Raw genomic sequence first — 24,351 nt, 5'->3', positions numbered from 1 at the left:
CCTCACATTATTGAAATTTTGTCATATCAAAAGAAGTAGTATGCTGATAATTTCTTTGGTAGTACATATTTTGAGTTTTTTACAGTTGGTAGTTTACTTGGAGTTAAATTTGTTTAGACCTCTCAACAAATTTTAATGTCTAACTCCTTAGAAATCTTCTCCTACATTCTCTTCCTATTATTCCAAAGCTATGTCAAGTGGAGTTGAAGGCAAATGACCCAGATATGCTTCAAAAGGTGACTAATTTGTTGAGAATGACCTGCTTTATAATAGAAATGTTAAATTTAGGGAAGTGACACACTCCAAGATTGAGGATGCTAATTCTTGTATCCTCTTATGAGTTTCACTGAGTTCATGTTTATCACCTGTGCATGGTCATTTATCTGTGTGTGACAGGCAACACTCTTCTTGAGCCTTGTATCCTTGTGGACCAAAATTTTCCAACAAATTTGATGTCTCTACTTCAAACAATAGACTTAGAAAGCCCAAAGTAGACCCTATGCATTAGCAAAGAACATCACTTAGCATCTTTGTTGCTTGATAATCTTTCTTGCAAGGAGATGACATTCACATTTTGCTAAAATCTAACTACTGCCACAAACAAATAATCCTACATTGTCCTGAGATACATACCTGGGTTCTCCTTTAGCTGCTCCATCCTAGGAAATCCTAGGAACAAATGTATAGGAGAATTTGACATTAATTATAGAGGCATTGACAAATTTTTGAAATTTTTCTACAAGCCATAATTTTGTTCTCCTTGATTGTTCTGGTTTTGTCTAGGTCTTGTGCGTTTGGTGACACCCAAGTATGTATTAAAGAGCCTGAAGCACTTTTTTTGGTATATGTGACCAAAAATATGTACAAAAGTCTTTAACAAAGCCTGAAATGCATGAAGGAAATTAGAGGCTGAGCAGAACTTAATCTTTTCGAACGTAATGACTAATAGTTACAACATGCTTTACATGATTCCTCATAGTAGTAAGCTATATGAAGGATTATAAGAATATGAATCCTTTAATCATCTCACTTGGATCAAATCTGTAAGCTTTGCCTCATACTCCTCAACTGTCAGATTATCTTTTGTACCTGATAGTCGACCTAGTTTAGCTTCCATTGTAATGTTCTTTGCATGGGCCATGGTTGTTATGTATTTAGTATATGAAATATCCTCACTGAAAGATAGATGTGAACCATCCACCATTACAGAGTCAACACCCTAATAAACAATCACATACGCAATAGCATGTCTATGAATGTTTTTGCACATACAGAGATAATCATTCAATGTACTGTGAGGATTTATTTTTGATACCTCCAAATGCCTTCAAAAGTTATGATGGACATAATTACATTGTAAGAAAAAAATGCAGCAACTATAATGATCTCACCATGGAACAGGTGACAACACAAGCATACTACTATATGATTCGTTTCTTTCTATAAGGTCACTGAATCCTCATCTGTGCAAATAGATTAGGAATATCAGATGGATATAGATGCATAATGATTAATGTAAATTGATAAATATTTAAACAATTATGATATTGCTATTAACTGTATAGTTTTTGAGTTAAACTCATTGACCATGTTGCAGTAGTTGTGGTTCACAAGAATCCATCTTACATAAGAATAAAGGGAACACTTAACAATCATTGCATCTAAGTGATGCTCGCAGAAGCATTGGGCCTTCCTAAGTGAATCCTAATAGCAATATCCCATTTTGACTTACTTGGAAAATATCTCCTACTAATCAATTTATTATTTATTGAAAATAATTTTAGAAAAGAGTAATTTCGAAAAGCTCATATGTAACAATCCATCGCTCCTCCACGAGAGGGTGACTGTAGATAGCCCAAGGCAAGGACCTATAGGCAATTGTACCTTATGTGATAGAAATCTAGAGAGAAAACAATTTAGTATCTACTTAATGTCTGTTATATGTACTATAGTTCTGTATTGATTACAGGTAGGTTACTCTTCCACATTATTTACAAGAGGCGTTATTGGACATCTATTCTACTATTTTGTTTTGAAGTCTTGAGAAAAGAAAAAATCATGGAGACTTCTTTTCAAGGCCTTTTTCATGGGGCATCATTTTTGCTAGAGTGAGCTTAGGAATAATTCTGAACCAAGATTTGATTTTTTCTCTGGTTAAATGCACAGTTAGGATCTTAGAAGTACTTATACAGTTGCAGCATGGCTATGAGGTTTTCCTAGAATGGTAGCATTATGTTTACAAAATCATGCAAAAAAAAATGTTTTATTAAATTTATGGGACATATTTTATTTCCCAAATGTCTTTACTGGTGGTATGTAGTCGCATCATGACTACAAATCATGGAATCACTGATAAATACATATGTTCTTATGGGTACTATAGATTCTAATTTCTTAGACTACGACCTCTAATCTCTTTCAACCATTGCTACAGGTCAGAGACTATCTGATGAAGATCAGTACTCAAATTTTATAGGCCCCACAGTCTCTTAGTAACTCATGTAGCCATGGAATTTCCTTTCCCTGTATAGTTTGTTAACAGATAAGGATTTGCAAGACTAGGCAGATTAAGTTCAATCTCAACTTTTTTCTTAAAAGCAAGAATATCATTTCAAAAAAATGCTACTCAAGCTCAATGCATTAAATTTCTGGGGAGTTGTGACCTGAGCCTGTGCTTGGATCCTTAAAGAGTTCAGAACAGTCAAAGAAACCATTTCCAGTGAATATAAATATTCAAGTTTGTAAGCACAAGGGTCTTTTGACAACCCATGCAGACACTTTATCCTTCACTACATGTTGCTGATAGAGTCAAAAACTGACAAATGCAACCGTTCTCATACTGTTCCCACCAATTTTTTGCTGGAAGACTATCATTTCAACCAAAGTTTCTTGTCAAGCTCACCACATCACAAACTCATCCTTCACAAGGAAATGTGAGCATGACATTGGTACTACAGAATGTTTGCTAAAAAATCTAATTCCAGAACTCTTAATATGGACTCTATGGTAGGGCATCTGTCCCTCAACCTTGTCCTGCATCATGACACCCCCCGCGCCCCCCCCCCCCCCCCCCCCCCCCCCCCCCCCGCGCCACACAGAACCCACTAGGGCACTGCCCCTCAACCCCATTAAGGTCTCCAGTACTAGACCCCCATTACTTTCAGGATCTCCTATCATGTATGAAACTTGATTATAATGAAGAGGTGACAAGGAATTGGGATATGACCTTTGAGTGTATTGACATAGATGTTATTGTTGCACAATTTGCTAGAAATATCTTTACATGAGATAGTTGTACAACACATGGCTAGTGGAAGTGGAATTGTCACTCATTGTGGTTCAAGTTAAGTTCTATTTTCTAAGTTCTAGGTGTTCATTTCATTGGTAAACCCAACTTGCTGTCCTACTAGGCCTAATTTGCAATTAAGTCTCCAGCGAGCATTTTTTCTTCCTCCCAAATGTCCTAAATGACTCTCATAATCACATATTTAGATACCCAGTCTACTATATTTCAACATATCTCAAAATTAGATATTGATGTTTTGGATCAACTGTCCCCAATAGATGACTGCCACTAGTTTTTGACCTATTTGACCCCACTTTTACAGAACAAGTGTGTGACATATGTGGCTTTCAGCCCTCAAGCTTTCAACAGTGTTGTTTAACCCCAATCAAAAGAAATTACAATCAATTTGGTCTCATATACCCTATAACTATGAAAGCCCCAAATTGCTCTTACAAACCCTCATCTAACTAGGGCTTGCTCATTATAAACTAGTAAGGGTAGAGAATTCATATTTATTGACTCAAATTTCTAAGACACCTTACAAGGGGATATTACAGTTATAATATTCCTCTAGTTTGATTCTTCTTGCTTTCAAATGCATTGCATGGGATGAATTTCAGAGACTTGCATTTATATGTTTCAGTTGCTTTGCTATCTAACAACATACCTATGTAGATGACTAGTATCAATAGGTCAGGAAATTTGGCAGGCTATAATGATTAAATATAGAACATATGGCAAGCTATAACAATAAAATATGTCCTTCCCATGACAATTCATGTCAAATGGGATCAATTAAATTGCATGGTAAGCTTTGAGTTGACTATAAAATAATGCAACACTCAAATTTGAAAGAAGAATCTCAGTATTGGACTAGCCTACATCACAACCCCACAAATCCACTGCCACTATTCCTTGAACAATACAATTATACAGACACGATTCCATGAAAGTTGTAAAACTTAATTGAATAGTATCATAAGTGTACATCCACAAGCCACAACTAAGCCAAGTAGACAAATATTTTTTTCTAAGGTCTTATTTTTTTCTATACTAATCATATCAGCATATAGCGTATAGGCTACTGAAAGTAGGAATCAATTATGATTGTAAGAAGACTGAATGATAATTATATCCCAGGGTATTTTGGAAGCAAGCTAGATCATGATAAGAGCAAATTTTTTCTCAAACAAAGATCCAATTATAGGTTTGTCCAGTCCAAGACAAGCATCTACGAATTAACAAGAGGCATCATAGAAATGTAGTTATATATGCTTGTTACATAATTAAGACTATTAATATATATGTTATTTTCAAGGTCCTATGGCAGCTGATAGCTCTTTAAAGCACTACTTGAATCGGACTAAACTATAAACTAATAAAAGGAAAACAATTATATGAGGTTTAGAAGTAAATCTTATTTGGATAATTATTTTACTAAAAAAATCAAAACACATAAACATTTAACTTATCTACTATTAGTAGGAAAGTCAATGTTTGAGAGATCATACCACTTCAAGTTTTGGAGTTGAAGACGGAACACCAATTGTTAGTTCATCATTCCAAAACGGATCAAGAGACCTCTTTATTGTATTTGTTTTCACCATCTACAAAAAAAAGGCTATTCAAGCTCTTAATACAAAATATTTACTAGCATGGTTATTCTAAATTTATTCCTAAATAAAATATATAAGCAAAAATATGAGTTATTAATTGATAGAATATTTCATATAAAAAATGAAAATTAATCTATGATCTATAATAAATTAGAATATTGAAAAGTTAAAAATATATTTTTTACTTAAAAAAAATTAATTACCTTAGTTTTTAATTTAGGACTTTATATTAGTTGATTTGAAATAATTTTTGGCTTAGATTGTGTGTGATGGATGAATGGACACACAATCAAACTCATAAATTATCTCTAATGAAATATATCTTATACATATGAAGAAAGGGATTCTAATTTATAATTTTTAAAAAGACATTATAATCAATATACACATTTATATAAAGCTAAATCCTTCACATGAATAATATCTACATTCAACACAATTATGATTTTCTCCAAAAATGTAACAAATAATAATTTCTGTAAAAAAAAATTCAAAGCTACAAATATAATTATATTATGTGAATAACCATATATGTCTCTTTAGTGGAATTTTCTTTGTATTATATATAGTATTTACAATTCAATTCTATTTCCTTATCCTCTATAAGAAAAATGTTTATAGACAAGCATCTATGTGAATCATAGCTTGCAACTATGCAATTCAGAAATCTATTATCTTTTGTTATCATTTGCTACATCTCTACCAATCGTGACTCAACTATGTAATTCATATATCAATTCTCTTTTTTCATCATTGGCAACAAAAATGGTTGGAAACACACATTCTTATGAGTTCTAAATATAATTTATGAAAGATGAAGCTGAACCCACAATCACATAGACACAACCTTGCAACTATAATGACTCTAAAAGCTAAAAGCATGTTTGTAGTGGGCATGTAGCACTCTTTGTGATTGTGCCAGTTATGATTATTAGATGTGTAGTGCACCCATTTGCACTCTCCTCCATTGATTGGGAGGACTTTCGCATAGTTTCTTTTGAGTCCTTTCCTATAATGCTTATGGAACTAACCTGATCTAATTGTCTACCAATTGTCTTTGGACAATGTGTATGAAAAATGTCGATATTTTAGAATGTTTTATCATCATATGTGAAGGGCTTATTTCATTTTGGAGACTCTACTTAGCTTTCACATGTTCCTCTTCTTGCCACACATTATTTATATAATGAAGCAAGTGCAGTCTTGAGTAATGGATTTCTCCCTTTATGAAGGCTTGTCCATTTCTTTTTCCAAAATCTCAAAAATACAATATAATTTGAGGTTGGGTTTTGCAGAGTAGAAGATTATTGTGTGCACTGCCTTAAAACATGTAGGTTTCTTCTTGCTTGGTCTTATTATTCCAGGCTTCCATCTATGGCTTGTTCTAGTCGGTAAAGATATGGAGCTTAACTAGAAGGGCAAAGAACCCTCTTGAAGCCATTAGTGGTGGGGCATCTAGTTGGCGCTACCCCTCCCCTTACGAATGACTTGGGACACTCATTCTCCTACCTGACTTTGATAACTCAAGCTCCAACAATTACACCTGATTTGGAGGCAACCTGTGATGCCACCATTACACCTATAGTCATGTCCTACAGCCTGGAATCATGCTTGTGATTGTAATCATAATAGAAAAGTTCTTACTTTCAACATTAGAAAACTTGGACATATTTCCCCTTAACAATTTTATGCATTTTGACTTTGAAAAAATGATTAGTATTGTTGAGAATTAAACTAATATTCACACACCGGTTATGAAATTCCCAATGCACAAAAATAATTTAAACACCATTACATCTCCACAAAAACTATATCTTCATGCACTCAATCTAACGATTTTATCTCACATTTCTACATAAGATACATACAATAAAGCAGAGCATTTATTTTCTAAAAATAGGACAATGTTTAAAAAGATCTATCAATCTCACATTTCGAATGAGTTTTTACAAACAATTGATGAAACCATTGTCATCAAAAATTAATTAGCAGATGTAAATTGATAATCAAGCAAAATAAATCCTTATTATATTGAAAACACCAAAAAATGCCCTGAAGCTTAGTGGTGATAGGGTGCTCATCCATATCATCATAGTTCTTATTGATAGCTTCCATTATCAGCTTATTACACTCAAGTTCCATCCATTTTGTCACAAAGGAGGCCAATTTAAGCTTTGGATTGCTATCAAGCATAAGCTCACACTATAGCTTGTGAATACCACAAAGATGAATCTTATAAGGAGAAATGGAATTCTGAGTCATGCTTGGTATAATTTATGGAAGAAGCCATGAGCATGACCATAGTGCAGTTGTGGATGTTATTCTCAAGCTTAAGAGCAACGAAAATTGATTCATTGAGTGCTAGGAAAGTTGTTGCACTATTTCCTCAGATACAAATGAAGACTGTGGCAATGATTGTATGCATAATTTGCTTTAACAATTCAGTTAATTGCTTCACTAAGTATGTCCCTTTGAAAATGGTGTATACCCACTCTTGTAAAGAGTTCACACAGCAAAACTATTTTTTAAGGGATGAAGAATTTCTTTGAAACCATGAAAAAGGATATTTAGAAGTTATCAAATACTAAAACCTGTGAAGAGAAGGCTCAAATGCTAAAAAAGGCAGAACATAGTTGGTGATCTACTATAGTGTATGTGCAAAAGGATTGATTTGAAAAAGGCTAATGTAACAAATTACAATGAAGAATGCTTGTCAATACAAGATTCCACAAAAATTGATCAGTGATTATTATTGGTGATAATAACAAGCTTGAAGTATGCAAGTACAAACAAACCTTATTTCTTCTTGCACATAGGTAAAAAGCTACTGTAGTGAACACTGGATGACCAAAATCAGCACTTGATGTCCGAGACTCTGGTAGAGCAGCTATAAATCTTTATTTGTATCTATATAAGGTTAATATTATAATTGCATATTCGATCATGATTTTGGGCTGACAAGACTCGGAGATCATATGCTAACCCCACACTTATCAAAGAGCTCAAGGTCAAAGTATAAGAGCATAGGATTTCATTTGGTATGCCCTTAGGCCTTACTCTGATGAAATCATTATACCCACCCTAATAATTTTCCCAAGCACAGAGCATACTATAAGCCTTTGAGCCATAAATTTCAAAAGATTGGAAATCCAAGAAAACAAACCATTTGGCTCCTAAAATCTGAACTAAGGAAACCTGGTTTCTCAAGTTGCATAGAGCAGTATATAAATATTTGACCAATAAGTTGCAAAAGGTCTGAAGTTTAAGTAAATAGACCATTTGAGAGCTAAAAACTGAGTCAAGGAAAATGGAACTTACAAAGACAAGACTCTTTGGGCAGACCCAATCAATCTAAGACATCCAAATGGGATTCCAAGTTCTTAGATGTCCAGCTTTGGCCTTGCATTCAATTTAAGACATCCAAACTAGAGTCAAGTAGATTAATTATCTAAATCAAATCTAAAGACAAGACTCTTTGGGCAGACCCAATCAATCTAAGATGTTTGAATGAATCAAATGATTTTCATATGACTTGAAAGTGTAGACATGACATTTGATTACAATGAATACTTTTCTGATCTTTAACAAATTGACTCTGTTTTTGCAATTGATCATTCAGGGATCAAGCTTGTTGAAGATGAAAGAATCCTTATCAAAAATAATAGTAATGAGTGTTACAGTGCCTGTAGCGGCTATAATGGTGAAATGGGCCAGCATTCTCATTGCCAAAGTGCCCACAACTATTTTTGTCACTGCTGTCACATTCGCTCCTGTGCTATTCTACTCCATTTTCAAAAAATGACATTAATTAGCATTTCATAAATCTTTCAACTACCCAAAAAGATTTGGGAAAGCTAGTATGTTTTATATGCTGTAATTATAAAAAGTGTTACTGGTAAGAGTAAGAAATGGCTTTGATGATGCTTTGATCAAGCCAATGCTTTCTTTATTGTATATAGTTTTCAATTGACTCCTCATATTTTATATATGAGATTGTTGAAATGAAATCTTTCTTGAGCAATAACTCTTATTTTACAAGTAACTCCGTTGGGCAATCTAAATGTCTATTTTAGGTTTCTTAGAATTTTAGTATGGTTTAAAACATATATTTGATTACAATATTTTATAATAATTAATCACTAATTTATTTATTTATTTTTGTTGTTGGAAGGTTTTATATTAAATTTACATAATTCTTTTAGTTATTTGATATATGATCATGAGTTTTAGGTTGAAATTCTTTTTCTAAGAGTCAAAGATTAAAAAGTATCTATTTGCCAAAAATCTTGAAGAGCATGATTTCTTATCTCTTATGATATTGAGGTCCAAGGCTTGAAACAAAACTTGAGTCTAGTAGGATTGTTCAAAATCATTCAACTTGGATTTAGGTAGGTTAATTAGACAGCTCATAATACAAATATATAATTCGTATTGAAAAAAATGATATTATATATATAATTGTTTTATTAACTTATACAATTTATACTCAAAATTTCCTATTGAATATTTGTTAAAACGTTTTACAAATCCTCAGGATGCATTACCATTGCAAAACCAAATATTTCTCAATGATATTGAATATAAGATCAAAAGAGGTGTATCTCCAATATATGCATTATAACCAACTTTAAATAAAAAGCAAAACCATCCTATATGAATTTGGATGCAAGCAATCATCTTCATCACTTATAATATAGTAAGACAATGGACGATAGCACGAGCCTTGACGAATCACAAACCATTAAAATATCATGAAGAGAAAGCCATTTGATAAAGGACCCATTATTATTGTTTTTGATAAGGTTTTTTTCATCTTCACCAAGTTTGATCGCTGAATAATCACTTGCAAAAATAGAGTCAATTTGTTAAAGATTAGAAAAGTATTCATTGTAATCACATCACATTCATGGCAGACATGATATATCTCAGGTTTACACTTATTAGCCCCCTTCCCCAAATGTCACATCTACACGTTCAAGTCATATGAAAATCATTTGATTCATTCAAACGTCTTAGATTGATTGGGTCTGCCCAAAGAGTCCTGTCTTTAGATTTGATTTAGATAATTAACCTACCTGAGCAACTAATTCGATTTAGATAATTAACCAACTTGACTCCAAGTACATTTTGCATTGCATTCAAGGATCTGGTATATGCCTTCTTAGACATGCCACTTAGCCTAATGGCCTTCTGTCTGTCAAAGGGAACTTGTAATCTGTACAAACAATGCATTCATTCCTTGCAAATTAAATGTCATTGTTGCAATTTTTCTAATAAAATCATAAAGAATGAGAATTGGAAATCCATGAAGGGTAAGCAATGGGAATCATCTAATGTTCAAGGAACAATTTCTCCTCTTGTTAAATTATTTCTTCTTAGACAACATAGATCCAGTCTTGAGGAATGCAGTATAATGGCAAGGATAGATGACATTAAGAAGATTCGACCTAGTATTATATTATCTCACTGCCGACATGTGGCATGATCTTTGTTGTAAGGATTATGCTATAAATTTGAGAAATGACCCGATCCTTTTCAACATAAAATCAGATGAACCCATCTGAATAAGGTTCAAGAAAAATTACTTTGTAGCAGCAAGTTCAAAGAAGAGAACCGATTTGCAAACCTCGCCCTATGGATGAAAAGGGGTTAAAAAAGGGCTCAATGATGAATATTCCCAATAAATTGCATTCCAGATGATAAAAATTGCACTAAATTTAACGCATTGCTTAGATAAACATACCACAACAAAAGTGGAAGAATTAAAATGCACATTATGTCTCAGCTCCTCGGCTTTCTCGATAACCTTGTTGTCTTCTGCAAGACCCAGTTTTCTACCCAGCCCATCCATATCCATGTTTCTCTGTAGTGTATGGCTGGGAAATGAACGTTACCCTCCTTCAGCCACTCCAACCGAAGGACTTCTCACCCTCTGCAGTTCATGAGCCCGTCCGCCAAATGGACCAACTACAGTTCCACTCGCAACCCGCGCAAATCAACCCGCGTGAAATAATTTTTTTTTGACTTTAACATAACAAGCCCGTGCCGGTCAAAATTTTGACCAACACAGGCATGAATTTTTTAAAAAGACATTTTTTCTTGCCTATTCCGACCAATTTGACCCCATTTTAATAGATGGTCAAAATTTTTTGTCGAAAAATAGGGTCAAATGTACTAGTGCTCTTTTCTCATGTTTCTTTATCAAGATCTTCTTATATTTTAAGGCATATTGATATGATTCTTCCACACTATCCAATTTCATAAAACTTATCTGATCTTGAATTCTAGATCTCAATCCATTCATGTACCTTGTAACTTTCTCAAACTCATCATCTACATGTTCAGATTTGATGTCTAATCTATAGAATTCCTTAGTGTACTCTTTTACAGTCATGTCATTTTGTCTCAAATTTATCAATAATCTAACTTGGTAACCAACATGAAGGGACTTCTTCACCTTGTTCATCATTTTCAACTAGCATATGATCTTTTCATTTCTTCTTCTCTATCTACTAGTTTGTAAATGTTCCCACCATAGTGAGGCATGACCTCTCTGTAGACTAGAGTGTGTTAGTGTATGTTTATTGAGTTTGTGACTTGTTTATATTATGTTAGACATTAGCCCATTTTCTAGTCCTATAATTGGTGAACCCGATGTGAATCTACTTAACTAACTTGGGTTTCTTATGTTTGTGCTTGTAGGTAAAAGGAAGGAGCTCACTTGGAGGGGTATAAGGCTTATTCTCTCTCCTTTATCACACCTAGTCTAATTAGAGGCCCTAGTAATATGGTTATATGCTATTTTTTCATTCATTCTGATGGCTTTCTATCCTAGGGTGCACACTGCTTTGTCAGGTTGCACTTGGGACCCCTAGGAGGCAATTTTAGGAGTCTAGGAGCCACCATAACCCCTGTCTACTATTCCCAGCTTACCAACTATGCTTAGAAAGGACCAACTACGCCCTTCTGGGCCCCAACTACACCATGGGAATATTTGAGCGCACTCGGGAAGGTAGATTTCAAAATTTCACTTTTTGGGTCTTGTTTGGGCACCATTTCCCCACACTTTGCACCTGGTCTCCCAATTGTACCCAAAAACTACCAACTATGCCCTTCTAGGCCCCAAGTGCACCATGGGCATAGTTAGCACTATCTAAGTGCACTTAGGGGCATCCTGATCCATTCTGGCCTTCTAGGGTGTAGTCTGCTCTATCAGAGTGCACTTGGTTCATAGAAAGCACACACATAACTTAGAATCTGCATTTAAGGTTTCTTTTACTTTCTAGGACCTAGGGTAAATGTTTTTGTGTTACTGATGGTCTGTTTGCAGCATGTGGCAATTTTTGGATGAAGACATGATGCATAAAAACTACCAATGCTTGTTTGCAGGACGTTGGCAAAGACCCTATGTGTTTGTCCAAACCATGTATGTGGATTTCCTAGAATGATAACACTTTTTTTTGTGCATAAAATGAAAATTTTATTTTCTACTTGGTGTGTCTACAGTGTTTGAAACCCTAGGGGTTACATGGACATATCCTCTACTCTTGCCATTCATGGATCTTGGGTGTAAGAGAAATCCGTGTGACTTCTATAGGAAGCCTATTGACATTGGGTATGCCAAGGGATGACTTCAGAGCCGTAATAGGCCAAAAGCTAGGTCAACATTCTAGTCACTATATAAAACTTGATTATAGTTAAAGTCATGTCGGTGGTATTGCTGCATGATAGGTCTCCTCTAGTACCCTTATGGTGCGTCAAACCCTGATTCTCAGGGTTGGGAGACCTTCTAAGGAAGTTTATCATTCACTTGCCAAATAGAATGCCCTTACTAAAAACTATGTTTTAGTGGCCAAAATCCTTTCTATCCACTGGCTCAAGGGGTCAGCCATGCCCATGAAGACATCCGACAAACTCACAGTCCTTAGTAGAGACAACAGTCCCTTGGGAAGTGGATCTTGGTAGCCCTGAGAAGTGAGTGCACTGTAAGGGGGAACCTATGGTGCCATGATCCTAGGTTTTTCACTCTAGATAAGAGTAGTTGAACTTTGGTTCAAGTAGGAATTCAGTGGATATAGTCCTAAAGCATAGGTTGTGGTGTGTTTGTTCACTTTTAACAACAACTATTCTTGTCTTAATGTGTCTTGCATGTGTGTAAAACATTAATCACGATAAAAGACAACATTCAAATTTACACCTTGGATATTGTTAAAACCTTGTTAAAACATCAAACACTATTTAAACATTACAACCTTGGTCAAAAATTTTCAAACTTTGGTATAATACATTCAAGGCTTAGAAAACATGGCAACTTGTGATCCTAAATGTGCTTGGCATAACATAGGTTTCACCCTTGCATAGAACCCAATTAAATTCACTATACTTTAAGCCTCATACTTGTATCATATAGGCTTCATCTTGCATCTTTTAGTCCTCACTTAGTATCCCTCATCTTTCATATTGCATTCATTAGGGTTTCATTTGCATCCCTTAGTTTTTAAAATTTCAACCTCAAAATCTGCACTTTGCATCTTCCATCTTGCATCTTTGCATACCCAAACTTCATCTTGCACACTTTAACCATCATTCTAGGCATCCTAAACATCATTTTGAACCTTCATTCTAGTCTTATCATTGTTCTCTATTTTTTAGCTCATTGTGACATCAATTTGGAAAACCTAGCACTTAAAATTGCCTTAGTTTCAGCCTAGTTTACCAACTTTGCCCTGAATCTACAATTTGCGCCCAAATTGGCCCCAACTAAATTATAGGAACAGTTGGTACTATTTGAGTGCACTTGGTAGTTTGAGGACCTATTTTGGACTTCCAAACAATATTCTGAGGCTTTAGCAGTGTCCTTAGGTACGTAGATAGGTTCCCCTATCTCAGTATGTCTTGATCTGCATCCTGCATCTCCTAACCTTCATTGTCTTCACTTAGGGAATCATTCCTTAGGTCATAACCTTCATTATACATCCCTTATCCATTAAAAACATCAACCCCAACATCTTAGCTCTCTGGTAGAACAACTTGGCAACCACCCAATTCAGAAACAACAACCATTCAACCCAGTCTCCCAATTACGCCATGAAACTACCAACTACACCCAAACTAGCCCCAACTACACCATAGGCATAGATGGTACTATTTGAGTGCACTTGGTGCTGTCAAAGTGTAGTTGGGCACCTTTATGACCATTTTGGGCCTCCAAACTGCATTTTGGGACCCTAAAATTGCATTTAGATGCCACTATAGGTCCTCATTTTGAATTTGATGCAAAATGACATCTTGCAACCAAAATCTCAATTTTCATCATGAGACCTTTGTATATTTCATATTAACTAATCATCATCATCATTTTGAGCCCCCTAAACATCATTTTGAACCTCAAAACCTTTGAATTTAGTCAAAAATCTAAAAAAAGTATGAGTCCTAAAGTATCTCCCAGTGTTGATGGATGATGGATCTTGGCTAGTCCTTTTGTATTTTCTTATCATTTTTTTTGGTCAAACTCTATCTATGTCTTGATAGATTTGACCTTTTCATCTTTATCAATTTGATCTTTTTGTATTTTATCACTTTTTGGTCAAGATCCAAAGTCCATTTTTAGAAGGTTAAACTCCTAGACAAAATACTTTCCAAAGATTTCATCTAAGTTAAAAACCTTGTAATATACCCTTATCATTAGCATCATCATATCACTACACATCATTTTGACTTACCCTAGTGGTATACCACCCTCATTTTGTATTGTTCAAAACCCTAGCATCATCCCCATTATCAAACCCTATTAGCTTGTCTATTAACCAACTTGTCTTCTTGATCACTTACCCTCATTTTGCATATTCCAAATGTCATTATCAACCATAGAAAACCATCCCTTTCATAGTCCACCTTGCATACACCAACCTCTAACATCACTACCAAGTCCCAAACTTGACCCTAATCATCATTTTGTATACCATAGAGTTAGTTTCATCTGTTTTAGTCAAATCCCAAAACGTCATTTTGCATTTGCATACTTTCCCTAGGACATTTGCATCTTGCATATGAAAACCCTAGTTCATTTAACACTTTCTTAGGTTGTATAACATCCATAAACACCTAAAAATCTAAAAAAATTCATATCTTACATACCCACATCCTAATTATCAGGTTTTGACCTATTTTACCAACTGCACACTTCAAGTGCACAATTGGTACTTTAATAGCACACTTGGTAGTTTTAGTGTGCACTTGGTAATCAGGGGTTTCATTATAGGTTCTAAAACCTTAATCTTCACTTCGATAGCCTTCATAGCATCGCAAAACCCTAGAAAATACTCAAAATCACTCATATCATTCATTTTCTACATTTTAGGCACCCCAACACCTCTGTTTACCAATTGCATGTCTTACACTTACCAACTACTTACCTTCAGGGCCCCAAGTGCACCAAGGGTGCAATTGGTACTATTTGAGCATAGTTGGTAGTTTAGGTGCACACTTAGGAGGCAAAAAGTCCATTTAGGTTTTCCTCCACTGCACTTGCATCCTTAGGTATCATGCCAACACTCACTAGGAAACAATCAGCTTAGAGACTCAAAGAACTTTATCGACCTTTATTTTTTGAGGTGCCAATACAACCAAAACCTAGTCCAAGACAAAATAAAGAACAAGAAAGTCCAACAAACCTTTGATGAAGACCAAATTGAGGCATCACAATTGTTACTTGTGGACCCCTTAACCATGTATCTGCAAGATCACCATAATCAAGAGATGATGTAACAAAACCTAAGCAACATGCCTACCATGAGGTTTCCTTCAAACACTTCCCCTACACATGGGATGGTTCAATGGAGTCCTAACTTTTAACCAATATTCATGCCTATAGACACTTGTAGACACTTAAAATTGTCCTAAACACTATATTAATTAATTTTAATATTGCCCATGACATTGTAATTAATTATTAATTAATTAATTATATTGTTCACATTCTTCTACTAATTAAATTAAATTATTTTAATTAAATGAGTTCATTCTCCTAAGTATTTAAATTTAATTTAAATACTCCTAGCCTTAATGTGTTAAATTAATTTAACACATGATTCTCCATCATCCCCTTTTTAAAATAAACTTTGTTTATTTAATCCTCACATCCTATTAATTCCTATAAATCCATGATTAAATTAAATCCTATTTAATTTAATCCTAATCCTATCCTAAAACCTAGTCTACAACCACCATTCTCATCCTTCTAAGCCTACCCACCACTTAAACCCACTTTATTATCCTAAATCCCTTTCTAAACACCTTTTAGCTCCTAAGAGTTTGCTCACACATGTGTGAGAATCTCTTGATCCAATAAAGCTTCCACCTCTTACACCTCTTACACATTTGTCCCCCACTCCTCCCAAGGTTGCTCACACATGTGTGAGCACACCTTGAGCCTCTCAAACATTAAAGGCTCTTTTTGACTTTTGCATGGCTTGTCCTTTAGCCCATGTGTCTCCCTTGTGGCACCTATGTGGATGCCACATAGATGCCACCTGCCCAAGGCCTCTCTCAAGCCTATAAATAGAGCCCTTGTCTCAAGCATTTTCCATCTCCTCCATATGCATTGTTATCATGCCAGTTTAGAGTTAGAACTTTCTAGAGATTTATGCATAGTTACTAACCCTTTGGTAGTTGTTTATTTCTTGCATTCCTTTGTATATTCATGATAGTATTACATTCTTAGATTTGATTTCTAAACTCATTTCCATTATCCATTGAGTGCTCTCAAGAATGGTTGCTTCGATAGCCATCTCTTGAAGTATTCTTCATCATTTATCTTAGTTGCATATTCATTATTGCATCTTTCATCATCTTGGGATTCATAGTTGTGTTTGGGGAGAGCACACTCACATCCCTCCAATCTAAAACACACCAACATGGCCTCTCATGGGTGCCTTTGTTGAGCTGTTTGAGGTTGCATGAGGACTTGATTTATTGGTTGCTTGGAGTTGCAAAACTCAAGCATAATATTAGTTGTGTTTCATTTTGTCTTGAATATCTTAATATCTATGTCCAACTAATGTTTGTTTGTTAACTCTTGCTTCTAACAGTTCAAATTCTCTTGCATACAATGCCAATACCACTTGAGAGTGGAAGTGTTTCAACCACACCTGAGGATGAATAAACACATTCCTTTGAATTCAAAAAACCCAACACAAGTACCTTCAACTCTAATACATCAAACACACAAAAAGGTATTGTACACCTAAGTGATGACTCTAACACTAATTATGGCATCACAGATGAAGAAATGGCTAGGGCATGCCAAGACAAATTTTTTTGCAAGAACTTCAAACTTTTGGCAGCCCAAGAAATTGTCAAATTTAACCCAAAATTGGAGGGGCCTAAGTCAAAAAATCAAACCAACAAAACAATTGAAAACATACAACCCATGATCAATTTGGACTTAGATAAGGGCAAACAAACTTTGGAATTTCCAAACACGATAATGGAACCTATAAGGTCCCATCAAGAATCAACCATCAAAATCCTCCAAAGTACATTTGAACACATCAACATTAATCCCTTGTTTGATGAACCACAACCAATAAAGGGAAATAAGACTCTTCCTAAGTATCCCAAGAGGATATTAAGGCTTGATCTCAATCACATGATGCAACAACAAGATGTGGCTAAAGGGACTTGTACTCCAGGGATGCCAAACATACCTCCTTTGGAGGAAAATCAACAAAGTGCACCTTTTCTCCTAACTCTACCAAGTGTTTTGAAGTTAAATGTTATGGAGCCTCCCACAAGTACACCATTTGAAACATCAAGTGCAACAATCCCTATTGATGTGCAAAGGAAAAGTCTTATTGACATTACACCTATTCCTAAAAGGAACACACCTCATTGCCAAGTTAATATGATGTCCCAAGGAGAAACCTCTAACACACAAAGGTGTCAAAACAACAATAACAACAAGGTGATCAATTCTCAAGGACACAAACAACTACCCTGACAACATCAACCTATAATAGTCCAAGGACTTAATGTTTCGAACACATGTTCAACATATCAACAACAACATCAACCACAAAAACAACAACCTCAAGTGGTGCAAGCATCCAACGTCCCTAACACACAATCTGATATAGACCCACTTGACTTCCATGCAATGTATCAACAATAATTCCAAAAAAAATAAGCCATCTTTGCTAAAAAAATAAGAGCAACTCAAACAATAGTTGGAATACCAAAGACACCTTGAGCAAAAAATTTCATACCAGCAACATTTGTTACAACAACAACACATACCACAACAACCCCAATAAATACCTCTACAACAACAGTCACATACATGGTCTCACATGCAACCAACACAAGTATCTAGACAAAAATCACAACAAATGGAACAACAACAACACATGGTACATCAATCACAGTCGATACCACAACAAGTGCCACATAAAATACCACAACAAGTACCCCAACATGTATCACAATAGGGACCCTTTTGTCTTTGAGGTACTAACATACCCCCACCACCTAGTGACACATCACCAGACTCATCAAACATAGAAATGTCTGAATTAAGTAGACATAGATCTCGCCATAGAAAACAGTCTACTTATAGACACAAAAGACTTGAAGGGAAAGTTATCAGGCAAAACCCTAATGAAGAGCTATTATAACAATTCAAACAACTTTCCAAAAAATTCAAGGCACTTGAAGTTCGAAAGAAACATGCTCTATATATAGAAAGGGATCTATGCCCTAATCTATTTGATAAAATTATATATATACCTCCATTCCAAAAACACTTTGAGGCTCCAAGATTTGAAAAATACTAAGGAAAAGGCAACCTCATTGATCACATCTGAGAATTTTGCACCTCTTGTACCAAACTTAGTGATGAGCCCACTTACCTCATGAGATTGTTCCCTTGTTCTGTAGGTGGGCTCGCACTTGAATGGTACTCCAAACTTCCTGGTACTATCAAATCTTGGTCAGAGCTAGCAAATAAGTTCATCTCCCACTTTTCCTTTAACATTACAAATGAGGTAACACTCTTTGATTTGTACTCAACTAAACAAAAGATGGGAGAACCATTTATCATATTTTTACTATGTTGGATAAGCTTAGTCAGTTAAGGCTCACTCGACATTCTTGAAGAAAAACAAGTTAACTTGTGCATTGAAAACTTAGTCCTTGACTTAATGTATGAACTCAAAATTAAAAGTCCAAGTACCATTTCTAAATTGATGAAAAATGGGGCTAGCATTGAAGATGCTCTTATCCATAAGGGAGTCCTCAAGATGAACAAGGAAAATGCAAACACCAACTCCTCCAATGACAAGACAAATTTTTTCTCCAAAAACAAGAATGTGGCCAATGATGGTATTGTGGATACACATATGATTAGCACATCGCAACCCCGACTAACATTGAAAGGTGAAAATCCTACAAATTTACATACTCCCAATCAAACACCACTTCCACAATAGAAAACTAAGACTTTCACAAATGATGGACCTTAAAGACATCCTAGAATAAAAGATAGAAAATTCACACCCTTGGGGATACCTTTTGAAATTGCACTTCAACAATTACTCAATAATAACTTCCTATAGTTACCCCCAATCAAAGATGAGCCATTGACTAAAGCTTCTTAGTGGGATAACAAAAAATTATGTGGTTACCATCATACTAAAGGACATAAGACTTTATCATGTTTCCAACTAAAGGATGCAATACAAGACCTTATTTATGATGGTCTAATCATAGTTGATCCATCAGTGCTAGCATCCAAGTCTAATCACACTATTTTTAAAGATCCTTTGGGTAATCATGACAAAGAGAAACCCTCTAGCTCAAACTCAAAGTCACAAGGGAATGTGAATTACATGTGCACTAGTTACGACTACACCATCAACTATTTCAATGAGTCTAATTCCTACATATCCACATTCACCTTAAAGGTTGAAGACCCTTGTTGTGTTGTCACCACACATCATACCAAGATCACCCTACCCATAGCTCCATCTCAACCTGCTACCCCTACTAGACCTACACCCCCTAGTAGACTTGCTGCTCCTGCTTCATCTGATTATAGCCTTGTTGAACAGCTCGGCAAGACCCCTGTGCAAATATTGATCATGGATCTACTATGTGCATCTCCCCAACATCAGAAGATCTTGGATCAAGCCCTTAAAGATTTAATAGTCCTAGATAACATTGATGTTGCCCGATTCCAAGCCATGGTGGGGAACATATCAGGATCACAACATATCACCTTTTCCCCTCAAGATATTCCTAAAGACAGATCCAACCACAATGATCCCCTTGACCTCGATGTATTTATCCATAATGTCAAGGATAGATGTGTCTTAATAGATGGAGGAGTAGGACTAAAAATCTATCCTCTTAAGGTTGTCAAGGGTTTGGGATACTCTAAGGATGATGTAGATCCCTCTTGCAGAATCATAATATAGGCCTATGATGATGGTGAATGCTTCTCCATGGGTGTCATCACATTACCCATTAGAGTTGGTCCAACTACTAAAAATACATTATTCCAGGTCCTAGATATAGAAATGAATTGTAACATGATACTAGGATGCCCTTGGCTTCATGCTATGAAAGTAGTGCCCTCTACATATCATCAATGTCTGAAGTTTTCCTATAACAATATGGATGTTACCATCCCTGGCAATCCAGACCCTTTCCAGTTTTGTGCTAATTTCAGAGATGCTACTACATACCAAGTCCCAACAAATAATGAAGCACAACCCATAGATTCCTCTAAATATGTGGATGCTGATATACTCCTTAGTAAGGCCAAAGAAAAGATGAAGATCGAAGACAATGGGTGTGGGGAATACTTTATGTCTCAAGTATCCCACATTAGCGAGTCACTAATTTCTCCCCAATCTCATGGTAAATCACAACTATTTCAAGCACAACATTTTGAGATCAGTACACAGAATGCTACTTCTATCAATGAGAATACATCTCTATGTATTGAGAAAGAAAAAGAAGAACAAAAGCCCACTTTGATATCTCCTAGAAAGTATGGACTTGGGTTTACTATCATGCAAAAAACAAGGCTATAATGGCTACAGTGGTCTTGAATCTCAGAAACAAGGAATAATTGAACCTTTCACTGCAAAAGGACAACCTCCTAGTTTGGTGCTTGGATTCAAACCATTACGAATAGGTCCTCCTAGTACTATGGTACCTACATGTAAGACTATGAATGTTTTGAACAATAAAAAGGCATATGAGGATACCCCACCTAAAACCAACAATCCTCTAGCTTCTAAGCATGATAACAATGATACCACTAAATCAAATACCCATATATCTACCTTCAACCAAAGTCTATTCAACACTGATGATGACATCTCCTCAGGTTATCCTGATCTATTGGATTGGGACCAGCGTGAACTACTAATTTTTGATCAATTTGAAAATGATGATGCTCTTGCAATAGACTTTGAAATCTATGAGGGCATTAAAATTGGTGATCATAAAGAAGAAATTTCTCCTAAAGTGAACACATTGGCATATTTTGGAGAGTTAAATCCATCTTCTAGATGCAAAATTGAAAACAAAGAAAAAAATGACAAGAATAGGTCTCTTGGTGAAAACTGAAAGGCACCATTAGACCATGAAAAATAAAAAGCTAAGTAGCTCCCAAGGATACAAAATGAAAAAGATGATTCCATGAATATCAGTGTTCTAGTGTTCAACATGCCATGAAGTATTTTTGAGTGCTCTCAATCAACCTTCATGTGGGATGACAATGGTCTCAATCCTCCCAATCCTCCCTTATATCCAATTTTTTATCCCCAAATCTAGCTACCTAACCTACCTAGCAGCCAAGATCAACTCTTTATCCAACAAGTCTTTGCACATGTCATCATCAATGACATCCCATACAACATATCCTTTGACCCAATTATCCTCATAGTCCTTGATTCACAAGAAGAAGACATTGTCTTACATACGATACATGATGGTATATCTTGAGGTCTTTCTAGTGGTTTGATCTTAGATACAAACTCAGAATGAATCTTGCATAGTTATGGTTAGTCATGGATCAAGAGATTATCAGTTAGAAGCACAAACAATAGATATCTTCTTAGCATTTTTCAATAACATTCTTGATTCCATCTAAAAGTCTTGAAAAACTATATAAAAAAAATTGAAAACAAGTCTTGAAGAAATATTTAAAAAAATGGCAAAAATTCCTGAAAAAAAAGAAAAGAAAAAAATTGAAAAAAGTCATGAAAAAATGGATGCCTTGATGAAAACTTGGCAAATAGGCATCTTGGTATGAAAATTTGAGTCAAGAGAAAAATTTCATCCAAAAGTGAAAACCTGGCAAATAGGCACTTTGGGCAAGTACCATGGTGAAAACCTAACAAATAGGTGCCATGTGTAATCAGTTTTTGCTCCTCCATCTATTGGGATTCCATCTGGTTTTTCCCCTTTTTCTGTTCCTTGATCATATCCTTCATGTTGCAAAACATCCTTGGTCACTGGTCATGGCCCAAAAACTGGTTAATATCTATTGTTATTTTACCTAAAGCATCACTAGTCTATACATATGTTGTCTTCAGCCTTTGTACATAGTTTGCATCTTGTTTGGGGGCATATTACCTACATGGTGCATGAGTTTGAACTTGAACTGGGGGCACAACCCTAAGCACTTTTTTATCCATTGGACTTATCGCAAAATGGATTGGAGCTAACACTTGCATATGCTTTTATGATCCTTAAAAAATCCTAAAAATTCAAATACGATCTTGAAAAAATCCATAAAAATTGTAAATTGTCTTAAAAAATGCACTAAAAATCATAAAATGTCCTAATGAAATCAGTAAAAGTCAAAAAATGTACTGAAATAAACCCTAAAAATCATATAATGTCTTGAAGAAAGGAGTCACACAAAAACATCAAATATCCTCAAAAACCCTAAAAAATCACAAAACCCATCAAAAATTTGTAATAAACCTTGTACATGATCACCCTTTTTGCATAAATGCTTGCACTTTGTAGACTGAAACTCAAAGCACTACACTTCAACGACAATCACACCTATATAAGCAATGTGAACCAACAATCAATCCAACATGTCACTATGAACCTATCAACTAAATCAACAATTAGACCTATCACATGATCAACCTATCAAACACTATCTGAAGACTTACAACACTAAAAGACAAGTAACAATGGACACACATAGCTATTGGCTCATGCTATTTAGTGAGTGATTTATTTTTGTTTTATTTTTTCTTTGATCATGTTCCTATGCTACTCAATGATATAAATTAATCTTTTAGAGTAGCTGGGATGGTTCATGGTCTTTTTAAAATTTTTTCTATCTATTACAATGCACCTTTGAGAGTTTGGGGAATGTATATATGCCTTAGGAAGGACAAGGTCATTTTCTATCTGCATCATGCTTGTTTATGCAAAAGGTTTGCATTTTGCACTTTGGCCCCTCATGCCATGAAGCATTACATTCCATTTTCCATATCAAAATAAAGCTCCATTTAACATATAGTGCACTTTACAAAAGCAAAAGTCTTCCCATCATACTAACAATTCCTCATCTCATCTCCTTTATCTTCTGTGTCTTCTTCATCTACTACCTTGGTCACATATCCATGAGCATATATGTGTCACCATATACTATCCCTAGCCTCACAACCTCTATTTGGCCTCAAGGATGATCCCTCTATTGTTTATGGTGCCTCATTAGTCCCATGAACCTCATAACATTCACATTTTAGTTTTAATTTGTGATCTGTTAGTTGCTATGACTAGTTCATCTCATTGTCGACAAATTGACCTATCATATGCATATCTCAATCAATTTCTTGAGGGGGCACCCATATATATCATTCCTACTAAGGAATGTTGTTACGGCCTTCTCATCAGTGTTCTTTGACACAATGCTCTTAATCACATTATATCAAAGAGGGAAAAAATGTAGACGCTCAAAAATGGTTCACGTCTACAGTTTCATCAAAATGATGCTCCACTTGAGATATAGCGCACTTTTTGAAAGTAGAAGTCTTCACCTCATTCTAACTGGTACTCATCTCATCTCTTTGGTCTTTTTTCATTGATATCTTTATTCACCACCATAATCATCTGTTTCAATACACCAAATCATCTCCATTATGCATTCCTAAATTCCTACATCATCCTACATTGCTTGTCAACCTTCTAGGGGTTTCCACCTAGTCCAGCCTTAGTCTGACCTTCGTTTGAACAATTTCAAACAAATGTGACCATGTTTCACTAATTTTACCCATGTTATGATCTCTTTCTATCATTTCAAACATGCACACAAAGTTTTAGGTCATTTCGAATCTAGTCAAGTTGATTTTGGCCCCTGGAGCCTCCTAGAGTGCAGTCTACACTTTCAGAGTGCACTTGGGCTTCCTAAGT

The 24,351-nt window shown here is 35.3% G+C and overlaps 1 pseudogene; it reads right to left on the bottom strand.

The window, feature by feature from the left end:
- Window positions 1-1,021: 1,021 nt before the first annotated feature.
- LOC149536805 (origin of replication complex subunit 6-like) lies at window positions 1,022-10,759 on the bottom strand (annotated as a pseudogene).
- Between the last annotated feature and the right edge of the window lie 13,592 nt (window positions 10,760-24,351).

Source organism: Cupressus sempervirens, chromosome 10 (assembly GCF_028749045.1).
Source record: "Cupressus sempervirens isolate cs-2001-9-10 chromosome 10, ASM2874904v1, whole genome shotgun sequence".
Taxonomy (NCBI): domain Eukaryota; kingdom Viridiplantae; phylum Streptophyta; class Pinopsida; order Cupressales; family Cupressaceae; genus Cupressus; species Cupressus sempervirens.
Note: the sequence above shows the minus strand (reverse complement) of the source record. Positions and strands in the feature narration are given on the sequence as shown.